Source organism: Symphalangus syndactylus, chromosome 9 (genome assembly GCF_028878055.3).
Source record: "Symphalangus syndactylus isolate Jambi chromosome 9, NHGRI_mSymSyn1-v2.1_pri, whole genome shotgun sequence".
Taxonomy (NCBI): domain Eukaryota; kingdom Metazoa; phylum Chordata; class Mammalia; order Primates; family Hylobatidae; genus Symphalangus; species Symphalangus syndactylus.
The window spans coordinates 85,635,863-85,655,386 of NC_072431.2; the positions used below are offsets into that span (position 1 = coordinate 85,635,863).

Sequence of the window (19,524 nt, forward strand, 5' to 3'; positions counted from 1 at the left end):
AATGGAAGTTTTTTTAAGCATAAGAGCAGGGCATAAAATAGGAAAATGCATGTGTGTGTGTGTATGTGTGCATTGTGTGTATATGCGTAAACTATGTGTATGTATATGTATATATGCACACAACTACATAAAAAGTAAAATTCTCCCTGACTGCAGTGGCTCACACCTGTAATCCCAGCAATTTGGGAGGCCAAGGTGGGTGGATCACCTGAGGTCAGGAGTTCGAGATCAGCCTGGCCAGCGTGGTGAAACCCCATCTCTACTAAAAATACAAAATTTAGTTAGGTGTGGTGGTGCACGCCTGTAATCCCAGCTACTCGGGAGACTGAGGCAGGAGAATCACTTGAACCTAGAAGGTGGAGGTTGCAGTGAGCCAGGATTGTGCTACTGTACTCCAGGCTGGGTGACAGAGCAAGACTCTGTCTCAAAAAAAAAAAAAAAAAAGTAAAATTCTCTCATCCAAAAAAAGAGAAAAAAAAACCATAAGTGAAATTATACAGCAAATGACAAAATGAAACATTGTAACATATACAGGAAGTTTTTTATATTTATATATAGTGTTCTTAAAAATTATTATCACTGGCAGACATCTGGAAAACTGAATAAAGAACACATGTAGTACATTCACAAAGAAGAAATATGAATGATCAATAAATTCATGAAAAAATAGCAAATATGGAATGTAATAAGACATGAAAATGAAAATGTGAAACACCACTTTAACATAACTTATAATAAGCACTGACAGTTCCTAGGAAAATTAAAAATAGCACATTTCAGCCAAGTGCAGTGGCTCACACCTGTAATCCCAGTACTTTGGGATGACGAGGTAACAGGATCTCCTGAGGCCAGGAGTTCAAGACCGGCCTGAGCAACATAACAAGACCCCATCTCTACAAAAATATAATTAAAAACATGAGCCAGGGCGTGATGGCACGCATCTTCAGTCCCAGCCACTCGGGAGGCTGAGGTGGAAGGATCACTTGGGCCCAGGAGGTCGAGGCTTCAGTGACCTATGATCCTACCACTGCACTCCAGCCTGGGTGACAAAGTGAGACCTTGTCTTGAAGGAAGGAAGGAAGGAAAGGAAGGAAGGGAAGGAAGGGAAGGAAAGGAAGGAAGGGAAGGAAGGGAAGGAAGGGAAGGAAAGGAAGGAAAGGAAGGAAAGGAAGGAAGGAAGGAAGGAAGGAAGAAAGAAAGAAGAAAGAAAGAAAGAAAGAAAGAAAGAAAGAAAGAAAGAAAGGAAGGAAGGAAGGAAGGAAGGAAGAAAGAAAGAAAGAAAGAAAGAAAGAAAGAAAGAAAGAAAGAAAGAAAGAAAGAAAGAAAGGAAGGAAGAAAAAAGAAAGAAAGAAAGAAAGAAAATAACAACATATTTATAGCAATATTGACCTAGCAGAAATATCAAGTGTTGTGGTCTGAATGTTCATGTTCTCCTAAACTTTGTATATTGAAATCTTTGCTGGCTAGTGTGATAGTATTAGGAGGTGGGCTCTTTGGGAAGTGATTAGGTCATGAGGGTGGAGCCTTCATAAATCGGATTAGTGCCCTTATATGAGAGACCCCAGTGAGACTCCTCATCCCTTCCGCCATGTGAGGACACAGCGAGATGCCATCTGTGAAGCAAAGAGCAAGCTCTTGCCAGACACCAAATCTGCCAGTGCTTTGATTATGATCTTTCAGCCTCCAGAACTGTGAGAGATAAATTTCTATTGTTTGTATGCCACCCAGTTTATGGTCTTTTGTTATAGCAGACCAAGTAGACCAAGACATCAAGACACTATTGTACAGATGGTCCCTGACTTCTGATGGTTTGACTTAATGATTTTTCAACTTTACAATGGTACAACCACAAGGTTTCAGATTTTAAGCACTAGTGATTCTCTGACCAAAGACTCTCTGGGCTACTTTTCTTTCTTCTTCTTCTTCTTCTACTTCTTCTCCTTCTCCTTCTTCTTCTTCTTCTTTTTTAATTTAAGAGATGGGGGTCTCACTCTGTCACCCATAATCATTCCAGGCTGGAATGCGGTGGGGTGATCATAGCTCACTGCAGCCTCAAACTCTTGGGCTCAAGCGATCTTCCCCGTCAGCCTCCCAAGTAGCTGGGACTACAGCGCAGACCATCACGCCTTGCTGGGCTGCATTTTCAATTTAATGATATTTTCAACTTAAGATGGGTTTCTTGGGACATAACCCCCATTGTAAGTCGAGGAGCATCTGTATTTAAATGTAAGACCTTGGAAAATTTCAAAATGTTTAAAAATGAATTCAATAAATTATGGTTGATCATACAAAGGAACATAGGCTATCATTAAGATTGTTGAAATAATATTTAATGACAGAAATATGTTCACTCAAGCAAAATGAAATAAGTAATTATTTTTAAATTATAGCTTAGTAACAGTCTTGAAAAGTAAATGCAGATATGTGTATGAGAGGGGAAAGAACAGGGTAGAAGTGCTTTCAACTGCGAATAGTGGCTGTCATTTTGGGTGATGTCATTTGTGTTTATTTCTTTTTCCTCACCTCTATCTTCTGAAGTTTCTACTCTGGAACACATTGTATGTTGCAAGAAGAAAAAATTATTTTGCGCTCACATGATATCCTTGCTAAGAACTGCTTGATTGAGCCCGAGGGTCTCTGTATGGAAAGGCAGTCTTCCCTATCTCATGTCTCTGTCTCTAAGGAGAGTAGACTGTGTGCTGCAGAGAGTAGGGGCAATGTTGGGGTTCCACAGCCCCAGCCAGAATCTGCTCCTTCTGCTGGGGATCCCCCTGTCCAAGTCTCTGTTCTGTTTTGCACAGTGGGGCTAGCACTTGCTCACTTACTCTTAGGGGCAACTCTAAGGTTGGTGTGACATCCATAGACAAGGATCAGCCATGTGTCTTTTACTATTATGCATACAGTGACTATTTTATTATTGTTGTTCCTTTAGTTTCTCAGTGTCTTTTCCTCATGGTATCTTCAAAAAGCTACTCTCTGTGTCAAGCCTCTCTTTGCTCTCTGGGAAACTCTTACACTGTAGAGAAGCTTCAAATATTATGAGAAAGGAGGAGCACTTGGCCCTCCGTGGTCTATCTGGTTTGATGCCCCTCATGGGGAAGCTCGTTTTTCTGCCTTTTCCCAGCCCGTGGCCCAAACAGCAGTCCAGCCTGTCTCAATCTCCCCAGCCCATTTTTCTTTTTCTTTTTTAATGTTAGGATTAACAAATACAAAGAATATAGAATTCTTTTTTTTGTAAACAGCTTCATCCTTCCAAAAAAAACCCAATGAAAGCTCTTCTAAAATATTCATCATTTCAGGCCAGGTGCGGTGGCTCACGCTTGTAATCCCAGCACTTGAGGACACTGAGGCAGGTGGATCATCTGAGGTCAGGAATTTGTGACCAGCCTGACCAATATGGTGAAACCCTGTCTCTACCAAAAATACAAATATCAGCTGGGCATGGTGGCATGTGCCAGTAGTCCCAGCTACTCAGGAGGCTGACACAGGAGAATTGCTTGAACCCAAGAGGTGGAAGTTGCAGTGAGCCGACATCATGCCACTGCACTCCAGCCTGGGCAACAGAGACTCCATCTCAAAATAAAATAAAATACTCATCATTTCAGTGGTGAACCAGAGTACAGACCCATCTTTATCTCTGGTCATTAAAAAAGTTAACATTTCTATGTCTAGCAAGGGCTATCTTGCCATGGAGAGAATATAACTGAATCAAACCAATCTGGTTCAACTTTTATGCAACAAGGTTGTGAGTTGTTTTTTGGTTGCCATGGACCCCCAAGTTGAAGGTCATGTAACCTGAGCACACCTAGATGAGTCAAGTGTACAACCACAGGGGGAACCTAAACACTCAGACCAAGGAGTAGGGACTGAATTAAGAGCGGACACCACGTGGCAGGATTCAGGATCCAGTCAGATGGAGTTGTGGTATCACTCCATGACAGGATCCAGTCAGACCATGCCTTCTGGCATCACCTCATTGCAAGATCCAGTCAGATCACACTTCATTACTTTATGCTAATAAAACCCTACCTAGCCTCCAACTCCTTTTCTCAAAAGCCAAGGCCTTGATATTGGCTTGTATGCACATGGGACAGCAAGCCCATTGACCGCTTGGTAACAAGAGGAGGAAGGATAGTTTGCTGTGCTCTGACAGTGCTTCAGCACCTTTTTCTTTCTTGCTCTGAAATAGATCTTCCACTTATGGAGAATGGGCCCTTTCCTACTACCCTAGAAGCTGGGAATGGGTGAGTCTGCACTCTGTTACTAAGACATTCAAATGTGTGACCTTAGCTGACAATCACTCTATCCCTACAAGGTAGGGCATGGTATCCTTACTCTCATTTTATAGATGGAGAAACAGAAATCAGTGATATATTTCCATCTAGGTTCTTGAATGATCATTTGGAGCAAATCTTGCCAGTGCTAATCATCAGAAACCTTACCCTTTCTTTGTAGGAGCAAAAAAGGACTCCTGTTCTGATGAAGTAGTATTCCTTCTAGAGTCAATTAGTCATAGCAGGTGGCATTTTCCTAACTAATACACTAAAGATGATTGAGAACAGGCAACATAAGTAAATTAGGATCCAGGTGAAACTGTGAAGGAATATTACTTGTTTTCAAAGTATATTTTAAACAATCATACATTCTGTATTGGCAGGTGTGTGGGAAAGCAGACTCTCTGAGGCATGGCTGGTGTGAGTATAAATTGATTTAGTCTTTTTCTGAAGGTAATGAACAACATCTATAAAAATCAAGAATTCCCATAGCCTGATTCATCAGCTACTCTTTAGCAATTTACTTTGTAGTCATTCTCTAGAAGTATTCCAGAAAGACATGTTTAAAGGTATTCATCATGATATTAATGATAAAATTTGGAAAACACATCACTTAGGTACAAACATCATAGCTGCTATGTACAGCAGTAGTTGGCCTATTTTCATAGTATAGTATTCCATTGCATGATCATTTTATTTCATTTTTTTCATTATTTTATTTTGTTTTCATCATTATTTTATTTCATTTTTCTCCTGTTGATGGACATTTGGCTATTTCCAGTCTAGGGCTCTGGTAAATGCTACTGCACATCACATAAGCGCATGTTTCTATTGGGTGGAGTGGTGAGGTCCTAGCATGTGTGGATATTTATCTACTAAAGATCCTACTGGCCAGTGCAGTGGCTCACATCTGTAATCCCAGCACTTTGGGAGGCTGAGGCGGGCAGATCACCTGAGGCCAGGAGTTCGAGACTAGCCTGGCCAACATGGCGAAACACCCGTCTCTACTAAAAATACAAAAAATTAGCCAGGCATGGTGGCGGGCGCCTGTAATCCCAGCTACTCGGGAGGCTGAGGCAGGAGAATTGCTTGATGTCAGGAGACAGAGTCTGCAGTGAGCCGAGATTGCGCCATTACACTCCAGCCTGGGCAAAAAGAGCAAAACTCCATTTCAAAAAAAAAAAGATCCTGCCAAACTACTTGCAAAGTGGCTGCACCAAATACATTCCCATCAGCAGCGGGGGATGTTACTCTTGGTATTGTCAGTCTTTTTCATTTGATGGGTCTATGGGTCTGTAGTGGTATCTTAGTGTGTGTGTGTGTGTGCGCGCGCGCACGCGTGTGCGCGCGTGTGTGTTTGAAACAGGGTCTCACTCTGTCACCCAGGCTGGAGTGCAAGTGGTGCAATCATAGCTCACTGTAGCCTCCATCTTCTGGGCTCAAACAATCCTCACACCTTAGCCTCCTGAGTATCTGGAACTACAGGTGTGTGCCCCCATGTTCAGCTAATTTTTAAATTTTTTTTAGAGATGGGGTCTCACTATTTAGTCCAGGCTGGTCTTGAACTCCTGGGCTCAAGCGATCTTCCTGTCTCAGCCTCCCAAAGTGCTGGGATTACAGGTGTGAGCCACTGCACCCGGCCTTGTGTTTTTATTTGCTTCTGCCTGATTGCTGATGAGATTGAGCACCTTTTCAGGCATGTTGGCCATCTGGGTATCCTCTTACAGTTTTGTTGTTGTTGTTGTTGTTGTTTTGAGATGGAGTTTCGCTCTTGTTGCCTAGGCTGGAATACAATGGCGCGACCTCGGCTCACCGCAACCTCCGCCTCCCAGGTTCAAGTGATTCTCCTGCCTCAGCCTCCAAAGTAGCTGGGATTACAGGCATGCACCACCATGCCTAGCTAATTTTTTTGTATTTTTAGTAGAGATGGGGTTTCACCATGTTGGCTAGGCTGGTTTCAAACTCCTGACCTCAAGTGATCCACCCATCTCGGCCTCCCAAAGTGCTGGGACTACAGGCATGAGCCACAGCGCCCCATCCCTCTTACAGTTTATATGACCATACACTTAAGTTTCCTCCACCAGACCACATGAATAACAACATTTGTGTGTGAAAATTAAGATAACCAGTGTATAAAGAGACCAGCAAGGTGCCAGCTCCAGTCCTAGACAATATGGCATCCCTCACCCCCTCACCTTTCCCGTGTCCACAGTTCTCAGCTTGGTACCTGGCAGGCAGCAGCACACAGCCTGTGTCAACACTGGGCTATCCTGTAGATGATCGCAGGCCAGGAAGGGAGAAGCCACAGATGTGGATGCACTCCCAAGAGGCTCCTTAGAGAACTTGCACTTGAGAACTCCTCAAACACTCAATGATTTGTGGAAAAATAATCAAAGGGCAATAGGTGAGTTTTTTTGTTTAACTCTACATTCTGACAATGGCTTCCTGCATTTCTGGTATTAAGATGACCATCCCTTTCACCCTTTCCTGATGAGAGTGTTACTTTTTAAAACATCATTAATTTCTGTAATTATACAGGCAGTAGGAAAAAATGTAAAGAAATAAATAGGCCGGGCATGGTGGCTCATGCCTGTAATCCCAACACTTTGGGAGGCCAAAGCAAGTGGATCACCTGAGGTCAGGAGTTCAAAACTAGCCTGGCCAACATGGTGAAACCCCATCTCTACTAAAAATACAAAAACGTTAGCTGTGCATGGTGGCACATGCCTATAATCCCAGCTACTCAAGAGACTGAGGCAGGAGAATCACTTGAACCCAGGAGGCAGAGGTTGCAGTGAACCAAGATTGCTCCACTGCACTCCAGCCTGGACAAAAAGACCAAAACTCCGTCTCAAAAAAAGAAAAAAAAAAAAGAAAGGAAAAGAAAAGAAAGAAAGAAATAGACAAATAGACACCATTATTTAAGAAAGTAGAAAGTTGGCAGTAAAAATACGGAGGACTTTTACTTGTCCTTGGAATCCCAAAGTCTGGGAACTGATGGTCTAGAATAGCACTATCCAATAGAAATAGAAATCGACCCACATAAAGAAGGTTAAGCTTTCTAGAAGCCACATTATCATAAAAGTAAAAAGTAAAAAGAGCAGGTCCCCCAAAATCTGGCCATAAACTGGCCCCAGAACTGGCCATAAACAAAATCTCTGCAGCACTGTAACATGTTCATAATGGCCCTAACGCCCACGCTGGAAGGTTGTGGGTTTACCGGAATGAGGGCAAGGAACACTTGGCCCGCCCAGGGCAGAAAACTGCTTAAAGGCATTCTTAAGCCACAAACAATAGCATGAGCGATCTGTGCCTTAAGCACATGCTGCTGCTGCAGTTAACTAGCCCAATCTATTCCTTTAATTCGGCCCATCCCTTCGTTTCCCATAAGGGATACTTTTAGTTAATTTAATATCCATAGAAACAATGCTAATGACCGGTTTGCTGTTAATAAATATGTGGGTAAATCTCTGTTTGGGGCTGTCAGCCCTGAAGGCTGTGAGACCCCTGATTTCCCACTTTACACCTCTGTATTTCTCTGTGTGTGTCTTTAATTCCTCTAGCACCACTGGGTTATGGCCTCCCCGACCCAGCTGGTCTCGGCAAAAAATAAACAGGTGAAATTGATTGTAATCATATTTTATTTAAAATGGTTGATCTTGGCCGGGCGCGGTGGCTCACGCTTGTAATCCCAGCACTTTGGGAGGCCGAGGCGGGCGGATCACGAGGTCAGGAGATCGAGACCACGGTGCAACCCCGTCTCTACTAAAAATACAAAAAATTAGCCGGGCGTGGTGGCGGGCGCCTGTAGTCCCAGCTACTCGGAGAGGCTGAGGCAGGAGAATGGCGTGAACCCGGGAGGCAGAGCTTGCAGTGAGCCGAGATCGCGCCACTGCACTCCAGCCTGGGTGAAAAAGCGAGACTCCGTCTCAAAATAAAATAAAATAAAATAAAATGGTTGATCCAAAACATTATAATTTCAATGCATCATCAATATGAAAATGATCGATACTACATTTTACATTGTGTGCACTGTCTTTGACGGCCAGTGTACTCTTTACACTTACTGTACTTCTCCAGTGGACTCGCTGCACTTCAAGTGCTCAGAGTGCGTGTGGGTGCCAGAGTGGACAGCATAGAGCCTCGGAGGCCTGCAGGTACTCCCCAAATATTTCAAGAATGAATGAATGAATGAACGTAGGCATGAACTGTGGATTCCCACAAGTTCTCACTGGGAAGATGTCCTATACCCGCCTCATCAGGGACGGCCACCAGGGGGCGCGAGAGTGCTAGTTGACGGGCTCCACATGGCATCCTTGCTGAGAGCCCAGGGCTGGGGTGGGGTGTCCCGGGGCCACAGGTCTCACAGGACTCAGCAACCCAGGGTGTTGAGTCCCCATGCCCCCCCTCAATCTGCTGCAGGCCACTTTTCCATGCTTCAGCCATCCCCTGGTGAGGAGGGGGAGGAGGGCTGGCACTGGCCAGGCAAGGAGCAGGTCTGAGGGTCTCAGAGAGGGATCCCTCTGGCTGCTCAGTAAGGCACAAGCCCCTTGACTCATCAAGTGTGAGGGTCCCTGCAGAGCCAACATAATAGCTTGGAAGAAAGGACGCTCTATGGCAGAGTCAACCCTCTTCGTGGCTCTGGCTCAACAGTGGAGAGACATCCTCCTCCCTTTTCAGGGCGGCTCTGCCACTGGGGCATCGCCCTCGCTGATGCTATCTCCTCGACAACCACTGGCTTACAGCCAGCCTGCCTCTAGCCCCATTTCTCTTCTTCTAGCCCGCCCACTCAGTGGGTAAGAACACCCAACCCCCACCAGTCTCTCCCTACACATGCCTTCTGCGCTTCCCGGAGGCTCCTGCCAGTGGCCCTTGAGTTGCTCCTTCAGGTGCTCCCAGTAGGTGCTCCCTCAGGTGCTCTTCCTAGATGTTAGATGCACCTCTTTTTTTTCCTCTTTCTTTGTTTTTAAGCACCTAGGGAATTTTATTTATTTATTTATAGATGGAGTCTTGCTCTGCTATCCAGGCTGGAAAGCAGTGGCATGATCTCGGGTCACTGCAACCTCTGCTTCCCAGGTTCAAGTGATTCTCCTGCCTCAGCCTCCAGAATCGCTGGGATTACAGACATGTGCCACTACGCCTGGTTAATTTTTTTGTTTTGTTTTGTTTTTTGCTCTTTTTTTTTTTTTTTTTTTTTTTTTTGAGACAGAGTCTCGCTCTGTCGCCCGGGCTGGAGTGCAGTGGCGCAATCTCGGCTCACTGCAAGCTCCGCCTCCCGGGTTCACGCCATTCTCCTGCCTCAGCCTCCGAGTAGCTGGGACTACAGGCGCCCGCCACCGCGCCCGGCTAATTTTTTGTATTTTTTAGTAGAGACGGGGTTTCACCGTGGTCTCGATCTCCTGACCTCGTGATCCGCCCGCCTCGGCCTCCCAAAGTGCTGGGATTACAAGCGTGAGCCACCGCGCCCGGCTTTTTTTTTTGAGACAGAGTTTCGCTCTTGTTGCCCAGGCTGGAGTGCAATGGTGCGATCTCAGCTCACTGCAACCTCCAACTTCCAGGTTCAAGCGATTCTCCTGTCTCAGTCTCCTGAGCAGCTGGGATTACAGGCGCCTGCCAATATGCCCAGCTAATTTTTTGTATTTTTAGTAGAGAAGGGGTTTCACCATGTTGGCCAGGCTGGTTTCAAACTCCTGACCTCAGTTGATCCACCCGCCTCGGCCTCCCAAAGTGCTGGGATTACAGGCATGAGCCACCGTGCCCAGCCATTTTTTTGTATTTTTAGTAGAGACAGGGTTTCACCATCTTGGCTAGGCTGGTCTCAAAACTCCTGACCTCAAGTGATCTGTCCGCCTGGGCCTCCCAAAGTGCTGGATTACAGGTATAAGCCACCACGCCCAGCCAGAGTTCTTTATTTAATGATGTCCTACCATGAAAGTTCACATAACTCCTTTTTTTTTTCAGTTTTTGTTATTCTTTTATATAAATACTCTGGATCATAACTGCTTCTGTCAAACCATGGTACCGAGCTTTATGACAACTCAGAAGTAAGGACTAAGAGAAGGCAAATATAATGCCTTCAAGATCAAGAGACGTTTATGTAGTTCAACTGTTAGAAACAGCTCAACATTGAGCTACCGAGTAGAGTGTGTATGTCAGTATCCACAGTATACAAACCCTTCACGGAGCTGCAAGACCTTTTGACTGTCCTTCAGGTGCCTCCAAATGCTGGTCCCATGGAACTTCTTTCTTTCTGAGGCTGGTTTTCTTTCAACGCAGTTTGGGGTCTGACAATCATGTGTTCAGATTTCCAGGAAACGTGACTACCTTCCTGTTGAGTCCTTGCTTCTCCTACTCATCTTAAAATGACACTTTCTGCCAATAAAGCTTTCCTTGTTTCTACAAATAACTTCTCTTCATCTGTTTCTTTAAGTTTCTGTAGCTCAATATACTTCACAAAGCATTGACAGGTAGGCTTGAAGCTTGGATTGAATAGATCAAAAGCTTTTGACCAGATTTGTAGGCTGAATAGAATTTTCCTCCAATGGGCTGGGCGCGATGGCTCATGCCTGTAATCCCAACTCTTTGGGAGGCTGAGGCAGATGGATCACCTGAGGTCAGGAGTTCGAGACCAGCCTGGCCAACATGAGGAAACCCCGTCTCTACTTAAAATACAAAAATTAGCTGGGTGTGGTGGCGCACGCCTGTAATCCCAGCTACTCAGGAGGCTGAGGCAGGAGAATCACTTGAACTCGGGAGGCGAAGGTTGCAGTGAGCCGAGATCATGCCATTGTACTCCAGCCTGGGCAAAAAGAGCAAAACTTCATCTAAAAAAAAAAAAAAGAAAGAAAGAATTGTGCTCCAATGGGATCCTCATGATACCAGATGTCCTCCATGAGAACTTTGGCTTTGCCATATCGTAAGTAGGGCCTCTGGAAGACTGGCTCCTTCCACAGGGGAAAGGTGTTATGTATGTGATACTAGAGGGGTTTCTCCTTCAATTTCTCCTACAGCACTCCTGCTCAAATCACGTACTGAGTCTGCAAAAAGATGCTCCCTGCGATTTCCAGCCAGTTATAGATGTTTCTCTTGAGTGCTTCCTGAGTGCTCCTCAAGGGTGCTCCTCCTAGATTTCTGCAGATTCTCCCCAGGATACACCTCCCATAAAAGACATCTAGGTGATTTTCCACTCCGTGAATTCTTAGGACGCTTTCTTAACTGCTTCTGGTTTCTCTGTTTTCTACTTAACTTTGTGTATTCCTGTTAGATCCATCTTTCTAATGTGCAGCTCTGAAGGCGGGTATGGTGGGGGGATACTTCTGTGCAAATGCCTGAAATACCTCCAGTGGCACCTCCATCAGAATAAAACCCAGACATCAGCATAGAACATGTAATGACCAAGTCAGAGTATTTAGGATATCCATTGCCCTAAGCATTTATTATTTCTATGTGTTGGGAACATTTCAAGTTCTCTCTTCTACCTATGTTGAAATAAACAAAACATTGTTGTTAACTATAGTCACTCTACTCTTTTTCCTTCTAACTGTATGTTCGTACCCGTTAACCAACGTGTTCTTCCCCCCTCCCACTGACACCCCTTTCCCAATCTCTACTATCTATCATTCTACTCTCTACTTCTATGGGATCCACTTTTTTTTTTTTTTTGAGATGGAGTTTCACTCTTGTCGCCCAGGCTGGAGTGCAGTGGTGCGATCTCGGCTCACCACAACTTCTGCCTCCCAGGTTCAAGCGATTCTCCTTCCTCAGCCTCCTGAGTAGCTGGGATTACAGGCATGCGCCACCATGCCCAGCTAATTTTTGTATTTTTAGTAGAAACAGGGTTTCACCATGTTGGCCAGGTTGGTCTCAAACTCCTGACCTCAAGTGGTCCACCCACCTCAGCCTCTCAAAGTGCTGGGATTAGAGGCGTGAGCCACCACGCCCAGCCATTTTTTTTTTTTTTGGAGACAGAGTCTCACTCTGTAGCCCAGGCTGCAGTGCCGTGGTGCGATCTCGGCTCGCTGCAACCTCTGCTGACCAGATTCCAGCGATTCTCCTGCCTCAGCCTCCCAAGTAGCTGGGATTACAGGCACACACCACCACGCCCAGCTAATTTTTGTATTTTTAGTAGAAACACGGTTTCACCATATTGGCCAGGTTGGTCTCAAACTCCTGACCTCAAGTGATCCGCCCGCCTCGGGCTCCCAAAGTGCTGGGATTACAGGCGTGAGCCACTGTGGTTGGCCTGAGATCAACTTTTCTAGCTCCCACATATGAGTAAGAACATGTGATATGTTCAATAATGAGAGGATGAAAAAAAGGACATGTGATATATGTCTTTCCATGCCTAGCATATTTCACTTAACAATGATCTCATTTCCATCCATGTTGCTGCAAATGACAGGATTTCATTCTTTTTTATGGCTGAATAGTATTCCATTCTATACATGTAACAAAATATCACATGTACCCCATAAATATGTACAAATATGTATCAATTAAACAAAAGAAATGTATCCAATAAAGAATGAAGACACTAGTAACCAGAATTTGGCATATCCTGTGTTTAAGAAACCAGTGCTTACCAGATTTCTGGAAGATAAATATTCAGCTAGTTATTCTGTATGTGATGGTCTATGTGGATTGAACCTTTTCCTTACTATTTTTACTGGTATTTTGTAAATATGAAGCCACTGAAGAATAAACAAATTCTATATTGTCCCAAAGGAAAATACAATTATGTATCAGTGACTAATTAAATATGGTCATTTTTTTTCTTCTGAAACACATCAATATAGTTTAAAAATAAAATAGTTTACATAACTTAAAAAAAAATCCAGACATTTGGAAGTAGCCTGCCCCTCTGAACCCTCAGAATGTTTGTGAACTTGTCTCTGGCCAGGTACAGTGGCTTGTGCTTATAATCCCAGCACTTGGGGAGGCTGAGGCAGGAGGATCACTTGAGGACAGGAGTTAGAGATAGGCCTGGTCAACATAGCCAGACCCTGTCTCTACAGAAAAAAAAAATTTTTTTTTAATGAGCTGTGCATGGTGGCCTGTGCCTATAGTTCCAGCTACTTGGGAGGCTGAGGCAGGACGATTGCTTGAGGCAAGTAGTACAAGGCTGCAGTGAGCTATGATCGTGCTGCTGCACTCCAGCCTAGGTGACAGGGCAAGAGCCCATCTCAAAAATAATAATAATAATGATAAATAAATAACTAAAATTAGCTGGGTGTGGTGGCATATGCCTCTAGTCTCAGCTACCTGGGAGGCTGAGGTGGAAGGATCTCTTGAGCCTAGGAGTTTGAGGCTGCAGTAAGCTGTGATGGTGCCACCGCACTTCAGCCTGGGCAACACAGTGAGACCCTGTCTCTAAAAAAAAAAAAAAAAAAAAAAGGTAGCAGGGAAACTTGTTTCTTATCTCCTACTAAATGCCTATTTACCTTTCCAGAATGCCACATTTGGCTTATAAACACCAATGGCCTAACAGAATGCCTTACTCAGTGGGAGGCCAAATAAATAACTCTCGTGGTGTTTTCTTTCTTCATGTGACCCAGTCTGAGTTTTTGAACCTAAGGGTAGAACTTACCCAACATCATACTTAGAAATGACTTCAGGCCTGGCGCGGTGGCTCACGCCTGTAATCCCAGCACTTCGAGAGGCCAAGGCGGGCGGATCACAAGGTCAGGAGATCTAGACCATCCTGGCTAACACGGTGAAACCCCGTCTCTACTAAAAATACAAAAAAATTAGCCGGACATGGTGGCAGGCGCCTGTAGTCCCAGCTACTGGGGAGGCTGAGGCAGGAGAATGGCGTGAACCCAGGAGGCGGAGCTTGCAGTGAGCTGAGTTCGTGCCACTGCACTCCAGCCTGGGCGATAGAGCGAGACTCCATCTCAAAAAAAAAAAAAAAAGAAATGACTTCAGACATTTACAATGCACTTTGACACACACCCGTCATTTCATATCACAACTAACCTTCAAGGTAGCTGTTCATACTGTCATGTCTCAACTGAGGAAACGTAGGCTCAGAGATGTGTAGGGATGGGGCTCTGGTTCTTTCTGTCCAATTTAGTACCACCCCACACTTAGGTCCTGAGACCCTGGGGACCCCTGAGATCTCCTAACTGGAGGGACTGTTATTCAGATATTGCTTAGCCGCTACATGAGTGAATTACATTTTTCCAATGAAGTCTTTAAGACTATATGTATTAACTATTGCCAAAAGTAAAAAGCACTAAAATTCCTAATATGAATATAGGTAATTAGCAATTTTTTTTTTTTTGAGACGGAGTCTCAGGTGCCTGCCACCACGCCTGGCTAATTTTTTGTATTTTTAGTAGAGACATGGTTTCACCGTGTTAGCCAGGATGGTCTCTATCTCCTGACCTTGTGATCTGCCTGCCTCAGCCTCCCAAAGTGCTAGGATTACAGGTGTGAGCCACTGCACCTGGCCAGCAAATAATTTTTATAATTTTTCAAAAGATCTATTATATTAATCATTGAGGTGTTTATATTGTTTGATATTTAAAAAGTCATATGTAACAAACCTGCACATTGTGCACATGTACCCTAAAACCTAAAGTATAATAATTTAAAAAAATAAAATAAATAAATAAAAAAGAAAAAAAAAAAGTCAAACCACTCTTATAGATTTACCCAAATCCATTTACTGGTACAAATTCCCATTTGGAACAGTATGTGGTTGTGATAGCCACAGGCAGCGCTGAGCCTGTGGGAGCAGAATTGGGGGACTGGAGAAGATGCAGACTTCACCATCACACAAGGCTGCTTTTCTATGATTCCAGGAAAAAGAAAGACTACTTGTCTAAACTACATCACCGTCCATAAAAGCCTGAGCTCTATGTTACTTCTCCCAAACCAAATCACTATGGCAACACAAGCTACACACACTTATGCATGCTTACGCACACACATGAGCACACTTCCTGGGACAGCCCCAGATGGGCGCTCGCATGTCTGGGCTGAAATGTGGCCCAGAACCCACTTCAATAGCACAGAGATCACCAGAAGCAACATTTCCAAGCAGAAATGTTTTCACTCAGCCTTAAACCGATAAGCTTTCAAAATGTGGAGTATTAATTCACTCTACTATTTTTATTTTATTTTATTTTATTTTTGAAACAGAGTCTCACTCTGTCACCAGGCTGGAAGTGCAGTGGCAAAATCTTAGCTCACTATACCCTCCACTTCCCAGGTTCAAGCAGTTCTCCTGTCTCAGCCTCCCCAGTAGCTGGGACTACGGGCACATGCCACCAGGCCCAGCTAGTTTTTGTATTTTTAGTAGAGACAGGGTTTCATCATATTGTTCAGGTTGGTCTTGAACTCCTGACCTCAGGTGATCCACCCACCTCAGCCTCCCAAAGTGCTGGGATTACAGGTGTGAGCCACCATGCCCAGCCCACTCTACTATTTTTATCAAATAATTAGAAATGGTACCTGGGAAGATGAGTGGGCAAAATATGGGATGTTCAGATACCATGGTTTGAAGATATTACAATTAGAGATGTAAACCTGACATGAAAGTAAAAGGAAATTAGAATTATGTTTTATTTTCTGTCCTTTTAAAGTATAGAAGTCATGCAGGCTCATTAGAAGAAACTGAAAGCATGGAAAGAAAGAGGCCCTTTTGTGGCCTCCAGTCTGGGCCAGCCTAGTGTGTGGCTAAGGAATATGTGGAGATGGAGGCGACTCTGCCCCCTTGCAGCAGGCCATCAAAAGCCAGCCAGCAAGTGAGCGAGATGTCAGATGGCTCCAGCCCCAGCCTTGAGCCATCCCCTCTGAGCCTTGCCAAACTGCAGATTTGTGAGCAAAATCAATGTGATGTTGCTTTTAGCCACCAAGTTTTCAGGCAGATCGGGGTCCTGGAGAAGGTGTCATTGAAACTGGGCTCTGAAGGCACCCAAAGAGGGAAGGAGGGAAAGGATTTGAGGAGACCACATAAGGTGAAGGCCCGGGGCAGGTACACAACCGGGGTGGGAGGAGGCAACTCCAGGTGAAAAGGCAGAGCCAGGGCAGGAGTGTGTGGAGGCTGGAGGGCCAGGAAAAGAGGCCAAACCATCTCCCTCAGGGCTTGGGAGCCATGCCAGAGGGCCTGGGATAGTTGAAATGCTCATCTAAAGGCCAGGCGCAGTGGCTCACGCCTGTAATCCCAACACTTTGGGAGTCTGAGGGGGGTGGATCACCTGAGGTCAGGAGTTTGAGACCAGCCTGGCCAACATGGCAAAACCCCGTCCCTACTAAAAGTAAAAATAAAAATTAGCTGGGTGCAGTGGCACACCCTGTAACCCCAGCTACTCGGGAGACTGAGGCAGGAGAATTGCTTGAACCCAGGAGGCAGAGGTTGCAGTGAGCCAAGATGGAGCCACTGCACTCCAGCCTGGGTGACAAGAGTGAAACTCCGTCTCAAAAGAAAACAAAAAAGAAAAGAAAAGAAAAGCTCATCTATACAGTCACTGTTTGGAACTCAGAGTGCACTTGGCCAGAGAAGCAATATTTTGAATACAAACTGAGTTACCATGCTATCTACAGCCCAGTTAGATGGCTGGACACAGCGACTACGAGATTCCGTCAGCCACCCTACTCTCACAGCCTGTCTACCTCCGTCCTGTACAGGTTTTACTGACCCAGAATCCAACAAAGAGTAGGTGCTCAATAACTGTGAATGATTTTTGAGTGGTTCTAAATCTGAGCCCTCCCATACTGTCTGAACAAATGACAGCTTGTGTCTGTGTCCCAAAGTGTGCCATCAGGAGCAGGCTCTCTAACGGACCACGGGTGTGAAGCAGCCTGTGTATGAAGCAGGTTTGTAAAGAGAGCCACGTGGTGAGCTTGGTGGTGGCCAGAAGTCAGTGACCAGCCAGGAGGAAAGGAGCTTCAGGTGGACAGCTGATCTGAAGGCAGGGGCTGGGCCTGGGGGTTGGGGGTGGGAGGGCAGGTAGAAAAGAGGCCTGGACAGATCCAGGACCTGCCTCACCTTGGCCTGGCCATTCTGCCCTTAGAAACATTCCTATCTTAGGGCCCGTTTCCTGCTTTCCTTCCTGAAAGCCCATGCCGGTCCTCCTCATGCCAGGGCCTACGTCCCCCGAGGCTGAAGGGAGGGCAGCAGGGTGCCTGGTGCTTCCTGGTGCCTCTATTTGCTGAATCCGGCCAAGCCACATGGAAGAACACACAGCTGGTGAGGAGCAGAGACTGCGGCTTCTGGAAATGGGATGGGAGTCGGCCCTTTCCTAATATCCCACACTGTCCAGAGCTGAGAAAGTAGATGCAAGGGTCGGGAAGATGGCAGAGAAAGCTGACCTTAAGCACAGAACCCCGCCTTGTAGTTCTGCACCTCATCAACACCAGGAATGTGATGAGCCCCTGGCTCTCAATTTTGTTTTGCAATTGAGATTTTTTTTTAAATTAAAAGAACTGATGTTCCTATGCCTCCCTTTAAACAGTTTCTCAGATATGACTCAGCCCACAATGCACTTGGAGAGGTGTTGATCCGTCCTGAGCAGAGTTGAAACTGCCCTCCCTGGGGTGGGCAGTGAGCCTGAGAGCCCCAGCTGTTAGAAACCCTGGCTTTTCTCTCTCACTCTGCCCCCTGGGACAAGTCATGCCATCTCTCTGGGTCTCAGTCTCTCCCTGTAGTTCCAGAGAGCTGAGTTGGCATTACCTCTGAGACCAGCAAAGTCATCATAAAAAAAAAAAAAAAAAAAGTCATTCCCATTATTGGGAATGAAGCAATTTCCCAGGTCCGTGGGAAGACTGTGGAACTGGGTCACAAGTCACAGATGGAAAGGTATGGGCCACAGTGGGGGACTGAGTCCCTTCTTGGCAAGAACCCACCGGGACACAATCCCTGCCTGTCCTCATTCTGCCTTGCTGGCTGCAGGCCCAGGACCACCGGCCAGAAGCCATGAGAGATCAGGGCAGGACACGGGCAGCTTCAACGGTCACCCCAGACTGAGACACCACACAGTCCCAGGCCTCAGCCCCACTCTGCCCTGCTGGAGAGGCCATCTGCCTCCTGGCCTTGTGACTTCCTGCTGGGACTGAGCCCAGCACTAGCCCTGGCTGTATGGGCTGCAGCCTGGATCCCCATCTACCCTGACTGCTGACCCCTGACTCCTGAACCTCCTTGGGTTCCTGCCAACATCTTTCTTCCAAGGCCAGGCCTGAAGTTTGGTAATCAAGCTGCGTGGATTTCTAGGATCTAGAAGTTTGGTCAGCCAAATCATTACCATCTAAATGACCCCCCAGGGTCCACGTAATACATTTTTAAACTTTTTAATTGAAGTATAACAGATATATATCCTAAATATTCAGTCGGTGACTTATGCAAAGTGAACACTAGGTTGGTCCTTTCATGTGCTGTAGGCCGCTTGTATGTCTTCTCCACGGAAATGCTTTGTCAGGTCCTTTGCCATTTTTGAATTGGTCTATGTGGGTTTTTTATTGTTGAGTTTTTGTTCTTTTTTTTTTTTTTTTTTTGAGAGAGAGTCTCGCTCTGTCGCCCAGACTGGAGTGCAGTGGTGCCATCTCTGCTCACCGCAAGCTCCACCTCCCAGGTTCACGCCATTCTCCTGCCTCAGCCTCCTGAGTAGCTGGGACTACAGGCGCCCGCCACCATGCCCGGCTAATTTTTTGTATTTTTAGTAGAGATGGGGTTTCATCGTGTTAGCCAGGATGGTCTCGATCTCCTGACCTCGTGATCTGCCCGCCTCGGCCTCCCAAAGTGCTGAGATTACAGGCGTGAGACACCGCGCCCGGCCGCCTTTCTTTTTTTTTTTTTTTTTTTTAGTGACAGTATCTTGCTCTGTCACGTAGGCTGGAGTGCAGTGGTACAATTATAGCTCACTGTAGCCTCCAACTTCTGAGCTCAAGCAATCCTCCCATCTCAGCCTCTCAAGTAGCTATGACTACAGTCATGTGCCACCATGCCTGGCTAATTTCTTTCTTTTTTTTTTTTCTTTTTTTTTGAGACAGAGTTTCACTCTTGTTGCCCAGGCTGGAGTGCAATGGTGCAATCTTGGTTCACCGCAACCTCTGCCTCCCAGGTTCAAGCGATTCTCCTGCCTCAGCCTCCCAAGTAGCTGGGGTTACAGGTGCCCACCACCACGCCTGGCTAATTTTTTTGTATTTTCAGTAGAGACAGAGTTTCGCTATGTTGGCCAGGCTGGTCTTGAACGTCTGACCTCGTGATCTACTTGCCTTGGCCTCCCAAAGTGCTAGGATTACAGGCGTG

At 45.6% G+C, this 19,524-nt stretch overlaps 1 pseudogene; it reads right to left on the reverse strand.

The window, feature by feature from the left end:
- Positions 1-10,190: 10,190 nt before the first annotated feature.
- Positions 10,191-17,344, reverse strand: LOC129490732 (small ribosomal subunit protein mS23-like; annotated as a pseudogene).
- Positions 17,345-19,524: the final 2,180 nt, after the last annotated feature.